The sequence below is a fragment of the Prunus avium genome, chromosome 5 (assembly GCF_965620075.1).
Source record: "Prunus avium chromosome 5, drPruAviu1.hap1.1, whole genome shotgun sequence".
NCBI classification, from domain to species: Eukaryota; Viridiplantae; Streptophyta; class Magnoliopsida; order Rosales; family Rosaceae; genus Prunus; species Prunus avium.
The window spans coordinates 5,580,239-5,594,303 of record NC_142288.1 but is presented as its reverse complement, the minus strand read 5'-3'; the positions used below and the strand labels follow the sequence as shown (position 1 = coordinate 5,594,303).

Genomic DNA, 14,065 nt, shown 5'->3' with positions numbered 1-14,065 from the left:
TATTCCATACTTCTAGCGATTGGATTTCACTCAAAACTCACCAAATGACTCCCACCATATTATGATGTTGCCCAAGTTTTAGGCTCGATCCGAAATCAATAAGTGTTCCAAATTGGAAAATTCAAGTATAACGGCAGTTCGTTCCTAACTGGAGTGGTTGGTGTATTCCATACTTCTAGCGATTGGATTTCACTCAAAACTCACCAAATGACTCCTCCCACCATATTATGATGTTGCCCAAGTTTTGGGCTCGATCCGAAATCAATAGGTGTGAGAAATTGGTCAATTCAATTTCAACGAAAGTTCGTTCCTAATTGGAGTGGTTGGTGTATTCCATACTTCTAGCGATTGGATTTCACTCAAAACTCACCAAATGACTCGTCCCGCCATATTATGATTTTGCCCAAGTTTTGGGCTCGATCCGAAATCAATAGGTGTGAGAAATTGGACAATTCAATTTCAACGGCAGTTCGTTCCTAATTGGAGTGTTTGGTGTCTTCCATACTTCTAGCGATTGGATTTCACTCAAAACTCACCAAATGACTCCTCCCACCATATTTTGATGTTGCCCACGTTTTGGGCTCGATCAGAAATCAATACGTGTTGAAATTCTGAGGTTTGACAGGTTAAATTTCGAGTTGAAATTCTGCCGAGTTTGAGAGCTCCGTTTCAGTCACTTCCGTTCATTTTTTGGCCATAGTCCAAGAACAAAAGTTGTTCCAAATAGGGTGTATTACCTAGGATAGGAGTTTGGGCTGGCGGTTTGGAAATTTTCCGGCCGCCGGAATTTACTATTCACACCCATTTTCCGGCCGGCACGTGGGCGGCCAGGTAGCAGGGACCGCTCTTGGTCCCAGAACGATCCTCGTGTCCTCACGAGCGTGTAGGAATTCGCGGATCTCAATTCGGATAACGTTTGAACCCCGAACGGATTTCGCATAGTGTGCGTTTTCCGGGTTCAATACGTTCGGGCCGTTGGATCGTAGTCAAACTGGAGTATGTTGATCTAGGTAATTTTATAATCGTATAGGATTCGACGGATCGTCAATCGGAGTCCCGAATACTCCGAAAAGGCCAACCCTAGGGTTAATGTTACGGAAAAATCATTCGTTTGCCCGATCGTGCGATCGTGAGCAATCCGACCGTCCGATCAAGACCAAACTTTCGGGACATGTGTCCTAGGCCTATTGGAACCTCTAGGAATGATCGGATTAGAATTCTGAAACCGTGGACCCCACGGGGTCCCGAGTTGACTTTTGGGGACTTTATCGCTTTTGAGTCCCGAGATACTTCTAAAGTGTGTCCACTGAGAGGAAAAGCTAATGTGGGCATAGGAATGACTTTTAAAGTGATGCACGCACTTTTAGGAGCCGGGGGTCAGGGTTTTTAATTTAATATTATATTACTGAGCAGAGTTTTTAATAAAGTATTATGATGGTTATACAGGCACCCGGGCACCAGGTGACCCGCAGGAGGGACCTTCAAAGGGTCCAGCTAGCTCAGAGTATCTGTGAGTGGACTGTTTGTTTTATAAACGTTTTATGCAATATAATTTCATTATTTGATCTTGAATAAGTTTTACTGAATACAGTTTTGCTAGCATGACTAGATAGATTTAAACATTTCTATTTGTTGTATGCTGCCTAGTTGAGCATGATTAAAGGGATTTGGAGAGTCAGAATTGAGGTATTACCAGATTAAATGGCAGCAAGATTTAAGGAATGGTTTTATAAACTTTAATCTTTTTCAGAATCATTTATATATACATGCTTGCATTGATTTCTGTACGTATTTTTATATAAGACTTAATGTTTGATTAAGTGTATGATTGGCTCTTAAATATAAATAGAAATGCATTGATTTTAGTACTAGTATAAATAAGAAAATGATATAGTTTTATAACTGTTTTTACAGAGGGGTTAGTATGTTCTAATACTATTTTCTAACGCTTTGTTTTGGTCCACTCAGCCTTTTTAATGTTTTGCGCCCCCAGGCAGTAGTCGTGCATCAGTGCGCCACCACCGGGCCGAGTCCATCTTCCGCCACATTTCCTGACAACGTAGGGTCTTGTGTAATTATTTTACACCTGTAATCTTCTATGTAGAGCTCTGATATTGCCCTAGATTGCATGTCTGACTGTTGGAATGTAATTATTTGCATGCTGACAGTTGGTGTATATTTTATATGCATGTTTGACAGGTGTAATCTTGGGATTGGTTTAACTACGGGGGAGATCTTGCTGAATTTTTCAGCAAAAGTCAAACCCCAGTTTTAGTTGAAAGTTGACTACAAGGGCAATTAGGTCTTTGGTGCTCGGCACTTGCCAGGTGTCGGACACAAACAGGGTCCGGCTCGGATTCCAAAGTGGAATTTGGGTCGGGTCCTGTCACTTCTAGCGATTGGATTTCACTCAAAAGTCACCAAATGACTCCTCCCACCATAATATGATGTTGCCCAAGTTTTGGGCTCGATCCGAAATCAATAGGTGTGAGAAATTGGACAATTCAAGTTCAACGGCAGTTCGTTCCTAATTGGAGTGGTTGGTGTATTCCATACTTCTAGCGATTGGATTTCACTCAAAACTCACCAAATGACTCCTCCCACCATATTATGATGTTGCCCAAGTTTTGGGCTCGATCCGAAATCAATTGGTGTTCGAAATTGGACAATTCAAGTTCAACGGCAGTTCGTTCCTAATTGGAGTGGTTGGTGTATTCCACCCTTCCAGCGATTGGATTTCACTCAAAACTCACCAAATGACTCCTCCCACCATATTATGATGTTGCCCAAGTTTGGGGCTCGATCCGAAATCAATAGGTGTGAGAAATTGGACAATTCAAGTTCAACGGCAGTTCGTTCCTAATTGGAGTGGTTGGTGTATTCCATATTTCTAGCGATTGGATTTCACTAAAAGTCACCAAATGACTCCTCCCACCATATTATGATGTTGCCCAAGTTTTGGGCTCGATCCGAAATCAATAGGTGTTCCAAATTTGACAATTCAAGTTCAACGGCAGTACGTTCCTAATTGGAGTGGTTGGTGTATTCCATACTTCTAGCGATTGGATTTCACTCAAAACTATCCAAATGACTCCTCCCACCATATTATGATGTTGCCCAAGTTTTGGGCTCGATCCGAAATCAATAGGTGTGAGAAATTGGACAATTCAAGTTCAACGGCAGTTCGTTCCTAATTGGAGTGGTTGGTGTATTCCACACTTCTAGCGATTGGAATTCACTCAAAACTCACCAAATGACTCCTCCCACCATATTATGATGTTGCCCAAGTTTTGGCCTTGATCCGAAATCAATAGGTGTGAGAAATTGGACAATTCAAGTTCAACGGCAGTTCGTTCCTAATTGGATTGGTTGGTGTATTCCATACTTCTAGCGACTGGATTTCACTCAAAACTCACCAAATGACTCCTCCCACCATATTATGATGTTGCCCAAGTTTTGGGCTCGATCCGAAATCAATAGGTGTTCCAAATTGGACAATTCAAGTTCAACGGCAGTTCGTTCCTAATTGGAGTGGTTGGTGTATTCCACACTTCTAGCGATTGGATTTCACTCAAAACTCACCAAATGACACCTCCCACCATATTATAATGTTGCCCAAGTTTTGGGCTCGATCCAAAATCAATAGGTGTGAGAAATTGGACAATTCAAGTTCAACGGCAGTTCGTTCCTAATTGGAGTGGTTGGTGTATTCCATACTTCTAGCGACTGGATTTCACTCAAAACTCACCAAATGACTCCTCCCACCATATTACGATGTTGACCAAGTTTGGGGCTCGATCCAAAAACAATAGGTGTTCCAAATTGGACAATTCAAGTTCAACGGCAGTTCGTTCCTAATTGGAGTGGTTGGTGTATTCCACACTTCTAGCGATTGGATTTCACTCAAAACTCACGAAATGACTCCTGCCACCACATTATGATGTTGCCCAAGTTTTGGGCTCGATCCGAAATAAATAGGTGTTCCAAATTGGACAATTCAAGTTCGACGGCAGTTCGTTCCTAATTGGAGTGGTTGGTGTATTCCACACTTCTAGCGATTGGATTTCACTCAAAACTCACCAAATGACTTCTCCCACCATATTATGAGGTTGCCCAAGTTTGGGGCTCGATCTGAAATCAATAGGTGTGAGAAATTGGACAATTCAAGTTCAACGGCAGTTCGTTCCTAATTCGAGTGATTGGTGTCTTCCACACTTCTAGCGAATGGATTTCACTCAAAACTCACCAAATGACTCCTCCCACCATATTATGATGTTGCCCAAGTTTTGGGCTTGATCCGAAATCAATAGGTGTTCGAAATTGGACTCAAGTTCAACGGCAGTTCGTTCCTAATTGGAGTGGTTGGTGTATTCCATACTTCTAGCGATTGGATTTCACTTAAAACTCACCAAATGACTCCTCCCACCATATTATGATGTTGCCCAAGTTTGGGGATCGATCCGAAATCAATAGGTGTGAGAAATTGGACAATTCAAGTTCAACGGCAGTTCGTTCCTAATTGGAGTGGTTGGTGTATTCCATACTTCTAGCGATTGGATTTCACTAAAAACTCACCAAATGACTCCTCCCACCATATTATGACGTTGCCCAAGTTTTGGGCACGATCCGAAATCAATAGGTGTGAGAAATTGGACAATTCAAGTTCAACGGCAGTTCGTTCCTAATTGGAGTGGTTGGTGTATTCCATACTTCTAGCGATTGGATTTCACTAAAAACTCACGAAATGACTCCTGCCACCACATTATGATGTTGCCCAAGTTTTGGGCTCGATCCGAAATAAATAGGTGTTCCAAATTGGACAATTCAAGTTCGACGGCAGTTCGTTCCTAATTGGAGTGGTTGGTGTATTCCACACTTCTAGCGATTGGATTTCACTCAAAACTCACCAAATGACTTCTCCCACCATATTATGAGGTTGCCCAAGTTTGGGGCTCGATCCGAAATCAATAGGTGTGAGAAATTGGACAATTCAAGTTCAACGGCAGTTCGTTCCTAATTGGAGTGGTTGGTGTATTCCATATTTCTAGCGATTGGATTTCACTAAAAGTCACCAAATGACTCCTCCCACCATATTATGATGTTGCCCAAGTTTTGGGCTCGATCCGAAATCAATAGGTGTTCCAAATTTGACAATTCAAGTTCAACGGCAGTACGTTCCTAATTGGAGTGGTTGGTGTATTCCATACTTCTAGCGATTGGATTTCACTCAAAACTATCCAAATGACTCCTCCCACCATATTATGATGTTGCCCAAGTTTTGGGCTCGATCCGAAATCAATAGGTGTGAGAAATTGGACAATTCAAGTTCAACGGCAGTTCGTTCCTAATTGGAGTGGTTGGTGTATTCCATACTTCTAGCGATTGGATTTCACTAAAAACTCACCAAATGACTCCTCCCACCATATTATGACGTTGCCCAAGTTTTGGGCACGATCCGAAATCAATAGGTGTGAGAAATTGGACAATTCAAGTTCAACGGCAGTTCGTTCCTAATTGGAGTGGTTGGTGTATTCCATACTTCTAGCGATTGGATTTCACTAAAAACTCACCAAATGACTCCTCCCACCATATTATGATGTTGCCCAAGTTTTGGGTACGATCCGAAATCAATAGGTGTGAGAAATTGGACAATTCAAGTTCAACGGCAGTTCGTTCCTAATTGGAGTGGTTGGTGTATTCCATACTTCTAGCGATTGGATTTCACTCAAAACTCACCAAATGACTCCTCCCACCATATTATGATGTTGCCCAAGTTTTGGGCTCGACAGGAAATCAATAGGTGTTCCAAATTGGACAATTCAAGTTCAACTGCAGTTCGTTCCTGATTGGGGTGGTTGGTGTATTCCATACTTCTAGCGATTGGATTTCACTCGAAACTAACCAAATGACTCCTCCCACCATATTATGATGTTGCCCAATTTTTGGCTCGATCCGAAATCAATAGGTGTGAGAAATTGGTCAATTCAATTTCAACGAAAGTTCGTTCCTAATTGGAGTGGTTGGTGTATTTCATACTTCTTGCGATTGGATTTGACTCAAAACTCACCAAATGACTCCTCCCACCATATTATGATGTTGCCCAAGTTTGGGGTTCGATCCGAAATCAATAGGTGTGAGAAATTGGACAATTCAAGTTCAACGGCAGTTCGTTCCTAATTGGAGTGGTTGGTGTATTCCACACCTCTAGCGATTGGATTTCACTCAAAACTCACCAAATGCATCCTGCCACCATATTATGATGTTGCCCAAATTTTGGGCTCGATCCGAAATCAATAGGTGTTCCAAATTGGACAATTCAAGTTCAACGGCAGTTCGTTCCTAATTGGAGTGGTTGGTGTATTCCATACTTCTAGCGATTGGATTTCACTCAAAACTCACCAAATGACTTCTCCCTCCATATTATGAGGTTGCCCAAGTTTGGGGCTCGATCCGAAATCAATAGGTGTGAGAAATTGGACAATTCAAGTTCAACGGCAGTTCGTTCCTAATTTGAGTGATTGGTGTCTTCCACACTTCTAGCGAACGGATTTCACTCAAAACTCACCAAATGACTCCTCCCACCATATTATGATGTTGCCCAAGTTTTGGGCTTGATCCGAAATCAATAGGTGTTCGAAATTGGACAGTTCAAGTTCAACGGCAGTTCGTTCCTGATTGGGGTGGTTGGTGTATTCCGTACTTCTAGCGATTGGATTTCACTCGAAACTAACCAAATGACTCCTCCCACCATATTATGATGTTGCCCAAGTTTTTGGCTCGATCCGAAATCAATAGGTGTGAGAAATTGGACAATTCAAGTTCAACGGCAGTTCGTTCCTAATTGGAGTGGTTGGTGTATTCAACACTTCTAGAGATTGGATTTCACTCAAAACTCACCAAATGACTCCTCCCACCATATTATGATGTTGCCCAAGTTTTTGGCTCGATCCGAAATCAATAGGTGTTCCAAATTGGACAATTCAAGTTCAACGGCAGTTCGTTCCTAATTGGAGTGGTTGGTGTATTCCATACTTCTAGCGATTGGATTTCACTCAAAACTCACCCAATGACTCCTCCCACCATATTATGATGTTGCCCAAGTTTTGGGCTCGATCCGAAATTTATGTGTGAGAAATTGGTCAATTCAATTTCAACGAAAGTTCGTTCCTAATTGGAGTGGTTGGTGTATTTCATACTTCTTGCGATTGGATTTCACTCAAAACTCACCAAATGACTCCTCCCACCATATTATGATGTTGCCCAAGTTTTGGGCTTGATCCGAAATCAATAGGTGTTCGAAATTGGACAGTTCAAGTTCAACGGCAGTTCGTTCCTAATTGGAGTGGTTGGTGTATTCCATACTTCTAGCGATTGGATTTCACTAAAAACTCACCAAATGACTCCTCCCACCATATTATGATGTTGCCCAAGTTTTTGGCTCGATCCGAAATCAATAGGTGTGAGAAATTGGACAATTCAAGTTCAACGGCAGTTCGTTCCAAATTGGAGTGGTTGGTGTATTCAACACTTCTAGCGATTGGATTTCACTCAAAACTCACCAAATGACTCCTCCCACCATATTATGATGTTGCCGAAGTTTTTGGCTCGATCCGAAATCAATAGGTGTTCCAAATTGGACAATTCAAGTTCAACGGCAGTTCGTTCCTAATTGGAGTGGTTGGTGTATTCCATACTTCTAGCGATTGGATTTCACTCAAAACTCACCCAATGACTCCTCCCACCATATTATGATGTTGCCCAAGTTTTGGGCTCGATCCGAAATTTAGGTGTGAGAAATTGGTCAATTCAATTTCAACGAAAGTTCGTTCCTAATTGGAGTGGTTGGTGTATTTCATACTTCTTGCGATTGGATTTCACTCAAAACTCACCAAATGACTCCTCCCACCATATTATGATGTTGCCTAAGTTTGGGGATCGATCCGAAATCAATAGGTGTGAGAAATTGGACAATTCAAGTTCAACGGCAGTTCGTTCCTAATTGGAGTGGTTGGTGTATTCCACACTTCTAGCGATTGGATTTCACTCAAAACTCACCAAATGACTCCTGCCACCATATTATGATGTTGCCCAAATTTTGGGCTTGATCCGAAATCAATAGGTGTTCGAAATTGGACAATTCAAGTTCAACGGCAGTTCGTTCCTAATTGGAGTGGTTGGTATATTCCATACTTCTAGCGATTGGATTTCACTCAAAACTCACCAAATGACTCCTGCCACCGTATTATGATGTTGCCCAAGTTTTGGGCTCGATCCGTAATCAATAGGTGTTCCAAATTTGACAATTCAAGTTCAACGGCAGTTCGTTCCTAATTGGAGTGGTTGGTGTATTCCATACTTCTAGCGATTGGATTTCACTCAAAACTCACCAAATGACTCCTCCCACCATATTATGATATTGCCCAAGTTTTGGGCTAGATCCGAAATCACTTGGTGTTCGAAATTGGACAATTCAATTTCAACGGCAGTTCGTTCCTAATTGGATTGGTTGGTGTATTCCATACTTCCAGCGATTGGATTTCACTCAAAACTCACCAAATGACTCCTCCCACCATATTATGATGGTGCCTAAGTTTGGGGCTCGATCCGAAATCAATAGGTGTGAGAAATTGGACAATTCAAGTTCAAGGGCAGTTCGTTCCTAATTGGAGTGGTTGGTGTATTCCATATTTCTAGCGATTGGATTTCACTAAAAACTCACCAAATGACTCCTCCCACCATATTATGATGTTGCCCAAGTTTTGGGCTCGATCCAAAATCAATAGGTGTTCCAAATTTGACAATTCAAGTTCAACGGCAGTACGTTCCTAATTGGAGTGGTTGGTGTATTCCATACTTCTTGCGATTGGATTTCACTCAAAACTAACCAAATGACTCCTCCCACCATATTATGATGTTGCCCACGTTTTGGGCTGGATCTGAAATCAAAAGGTGTGAGAAATTGGACAATTCAAGTTCAACGGCAGTTCGTTCCTAATTCGAGTGATTGGTGTCTTCCACACTTCAAGCGAATGGATTTCACTCAAAACTCACCAAATGACTCCTCCCATCATATTATGATGTTGCCCAAGTTTTGGGCTTGATACGAAATCAATAGGTGTTCGAAATTGGACAATTCAAGTTCAACGGCAGTTCGTTCCTAATTGGAGTGGTTGGTGTATTCCATACTTCTAGCGATTGGATTTCACTCAAAACTCTCCAAATGACTCCTCCCACCATATTATGATGTTGCCCAAGTTTGGGGATCGATCTGAAATCAATAGGTGTGAGAAATTGGACAATTCAACTTCAACGGCAGTTCGTTCCTAGTTGGAGTGGTTGGTGTATTCCATACTTCTAGCGATTGGATTTCACTCAAAACACACCAAAGGATTCCTCCCACCATATTATGTTGTTGCCCAAGTTTTGGGCTCGATCCGAAATCAATAGGTGTTCCAAATTGGACAATTCAAGTTCTACGGCAGTTCGTTCCTAATTGGACTGGTTGGTGTATTCCATACTTCTAGCGATTGGATTTCCCTCAAAACAAACCAAATGACTCCTCCCACCATATTATGATGTTGCCCAAGTTTTGGGCTCGATCCGAAATCAATAGGTTTGAGAAATTGGACAGTTCAAGTTCAACGGCAGTTCGTTCAAAATTGGTGCGGTTGGTGTATTGCACACTTCTAGCGATTGGATTTCACTCAAAACTCAACAAATGACTCCTCCCACCGAATTATGATGTTGCCCATGTTTTTGGCTCGATCCGAAATCAATAGGTGTGAGAAATTGGACAATTCAAGTTCAACGGTAGGTCGTTCCTAATTGGAGTGGTTGGTGTATTCCATACTTCTAGCGATTGGATTTCACTCAAAACTCACCACATGACTCCTCCCACCATATTATGATGTTGCCCAAGTTTTGGGCTCGACAGGAAATCAATAGGTGTTCCAAATTGGACAATTCAAGTTCAACTGCAGTTCGTTCCTGATTGGGGTGGTTGGTGTATTCCATACTTCTAGTGATTGGATTTCACTCGAAACTAACCAAATGACTCCTCCCCCCATATTATGATGTTGCCCAATTTTTGGCTCGATCCGAAATCAATAGGTGTGAGAAATTGGTCAATTCAATTTCAACGAAAGTTCGTTCCTAATTGGAGTGGTTGGTGTATTTCATACTTCTTGCGATTGGATTTGACTCAAAACTCACCAAATGACTCCTCCCACCATATTATGATGTTGCCCAAGTTTGGGGTTCGATCCGAAATCAATAGGTGTGAGAAATTGGACAATTCAAGTTCAACGGCAGTTCGTTCCTAATTGGAGTGGTTGCTGTATTCCACACCTCTAGCGATTGGATTTCACTCAAAACTCACCAAATGCATCCTGCCACCATATTATGATGTTGCCCAAATTTTGGGCTCGATCTGAAATCAATAGGTGTTCCAAATTGGACAATTCAAGTTCAACGGCAGTTCGTTCCTAATTGGAGTGGTTGGTGTATTCCATACTTCTAGCGATTGGATTTCACTCAAAACTCACCAAATGACTTCTCCCTCCATATTATGAGGTTGCCCAAGTTTGGGGCTCGATCCGAAATCAATAGGTGTGAGAAATTGGACAATTCAAGTTCAACGGCAGTTCGTTCCTAATTTGAGTGATTGGTGTCTTCCACACTTCTAGCGAACGGATTTCACTCAAAACTCACCAAATGACTCCTCCCACCATATTATGATGTTGCCCAAGTTTTGGGCTTGATCCGAAATCAATAGGTGTTCGAAATTGGACAGTTCAAGTTCAACGGCAGTTCGTTCCGGATTGGGGTGGTTGGTGTATTCCGTACTTCTAGCGATTGGATTTCACTCGAAACTAACCAAATGACTCCTCCCACCATATTATGATGTTGCCCAAGTTTTTGGCTCGATCCGAAATGAATAGGTGTGAGAAATTGGACAATTCAAGTTCAACGGCAGTTCGTTCCTAATTGGAGTGGTTGGTGTATTCAACACTTCTAGCGATTGGATTTCACTCAAAACTCACCAAATGACTCCTCCCACCATATTATGATGTTGCCCAAGTTTTTGGCTCGATCCGAAATCAATAGGTGTTCCAAATTGGACAATTCAAGTTCAACGGCAGTTCGTTCCTAATTGGAGTGGTTGGTGTATTCCATACTTCTAGCGATTGGATTTCACACAAAACTCACCAAATGAATCCTCCCACCATATTATGATGTTGCCCAAGTTTAGGGTTCGATCCGAAATCAATAGGTATTAGAAATTGGACAATTCAAGTTCAACGGCAGTTCGTTCCTAATGGGAGTGGTTGGTGTATTCCATACTTCTAGCGATTGGATTTCACTAAAAACTCACCAAATGACTCCTCCCACCATATTATGATGTTGCCCAAGTTTTTGGCTCGATCCGAAATCAATAGGTGTGAGAAATTGGACAATTCAAGTTCAACGGCAGTTCGTTCCAAATTGGAGTGGTTGGTGTATTCAACACTTCTAGCGATTGGATTTCACTCAAAACTCACCAAATGACTCCTCCCACCATATTATGATGTTGCCGAAGTTTTTGGCTCGATCCGAAATCAATAGGTGTTCCAAATTGGACAATTCAAGTTCGACGGCAGTTCATTCCTAATTGGAGTGGTTGGTGTATTCCATACTTCTAGCGATTGGATTTCACTCAAAACTCACCCAATGACTCCTCCCACCATATTATGATGTTGCCCAAGTTTTGGGCTCGATCCGAAATTTAGGTGTGAGAAATTGGTCAATTCAATTTCAACGAAAGTTCGTTCCTAATTGGAGTGGTTGGTGTATTTCATACTTCTTGCGATTGGATTTCACTCAAAACTCACCAAATGACTCCTCCCACCATATTATGATGTTGCCTAAGTTTGGGGATCGATCCGAAATCAATAGGTGTGAGAAATTGGACAATTCAAGTTCAACGGCAGTTCGTTCCTAATTGGAGTGGTTGGTGTATTCCACACTTCTAGCGATTGGATTTCACTCAAAACTCACCAAATGACTCCTGCCACCATATTATGATGTTGCCCAAATTTTGGGCTTGATCCGAAATCAATAGGTGTTCGAAATTGGAGAATTCAAGTTCAACGGCAGTTCGTTCCTAATTGGAGTGGTTGGTATATTCCATACTTCTAGCGATTGGATTTCACTCAAAACTCACCAAATGACTCCTGCCACCGTATTATGATGTTGCCCAAGTTTTGGGCTCGATCCGTAATCAATAGGTGTTCCAAATTGGACAATTCAAGTTCAACGGCAGTTCGTTCCTAATTGGAGTGGTTGGTGTATTCCATACTTCTAGCGATTGGATTTCACTCAAAACTCACCAAATGACTCCTCCCACCATATTATGATATTGCCCAAGTTTTGGGCTAGATCCGAAATCACTTGGTGTTCGAAATTGGACAATTCAAGTTCAACGGCAGTTCGTTCCTAATTGGATTGGTTGGTGTATTCCATACTTCCAGCGATTGGATTTCACTCAAAACTCACCAAATGACTCCTCCCACCATATTATGATGGTGCCCAAGTTTGGGGCTCGATCCGAAATCAATAGGTGTGAGAAATTGGACAATTCAAGTTCAAGGGCAGTTCGTTCCTAATTGGAGTGGTTGGTGTATTCCATATTTCTAGCGATTGGATTTCACTAAAAACTCACCAAATGACTCCTCCCACCATATTATGATGTTGCCCAAGTTTTGGGCTCGATCCAAAATCAATAGGTGTTCCAAATTTGACAATTCAAGTTCAACGGCAGTACGTTCCTAATTGGAGTGGTTGGTGTATTCCATACTTCTTGCGATTGGATTTCACTCAAAACTAACCAAATGACTCCTCCCACCATATTATGATGTTGCCCACGTTTTGGGCTGGATCTGAAATCAAAAGGTGTGAGAAATTGGACAATTCAAGTTCAACGGCAGTTCGTTCCTAATTCGAGTGATTGGTGTCTTCCACACTTCAAGCGAATGGATTTCACTCAAAACTCACCAAATGACTCCTCCCATCATATTATGATGTTGCCCAAGTTTTGGGCTTGATACGAAATCAATAGGTGTTCGAAATTGGACAATTCAAGTTCAACGGCAGTTCGTTCCTAATTGGAGTGGTTGGTGTATTCCATACTTCTAGCGATTGGATTTCACTCAAAACTCTCCAAATGACTCCTCCCACCATATTATGATGTTGCCCAAGTTTGGGGATCGATCCGAAATCAATAGGTGTGAGAAATTGGACAATTCAACTTCAACGGCAGTTCGTTCCTAGTTGGAGTGGTTGGTGTATTCCATACTTCTAGCGATTGGATTTCACTCAAAACACACCAAAGGATTCCTCCCACCATATTATGTTGTTGCCCAAGTTTTGGGCTCGATCCGAAATCAATAGGTGTTCCAAATTGGACAATTCAAGTTCTACGGCAGTTCGTTCCTAATTGGACTGGTTGGTGTATTCCATACTTCTAGCGATTGGATTTCCCTCAAAACAAACCAAATGACTCCTCCCACCATATTATGATGTTGCCCAAGTTTTGGGCTCGATCCGAAATCAATAGGTTTGAGAAATTGGACAGTTCAAGTTCAACGGCAGTTCGTTCAAAATTGGTGCGGTTGGTGTATTGCACACTTCTAGCGATTGGATTTCACTCAAAACTCAACAAATGACTCCTCCCACCGTATTATGATGTTGCCCATGTTTTTGGCTCGATCCGAAATCAATAGGTGTGGGAAATTGGACAATTCAAGTTCAACGGCAGTTCGTTCCTAATTGGAGTGGTTGGTGTATTCCATACTTATAGCGATTGGATTTCTCTCAAAACACACCAAAGGACTCCTCCCACCATATTATGTTGTTGCCCAAGTTTTGGGCTCGATTCGAAATCAATAGGTGTGAGAAATTGGACAATTCAAGTTCAACGGAAATTCGTTCCTAATTGGAGTGGTTGTTGTATTCCATACTTCTAGCGATTGGATTTCACTCAAAACTCACCAAATGACTCCTCCCACCATATTATGATGTTGCACAA

The 14,065-nt window shown here is 41.8% G+C and overlaps 1 long non-coding RNA gene across 1 annotated transcript; it reads left to right on the top strand.

Moving 5' to 3' along the window:
• The first annotated feature begins 622 nt into the window (after window positions 1-622).
• On the top strand, window positions 623-2,292 carry LOC148294230 (uncharacterized). The gene is made up of 2 exons (XR_015835835.1): window positions 623-1,510; window positions 1,994-2,292. It is a non-coding gene; the product is annotated as an uncharacterized LOC148294230 (long non-coding RNA).
• The last annotated feature ends 11,773 nt before the right edge of the window (window positions 2,293-14,065 follow it).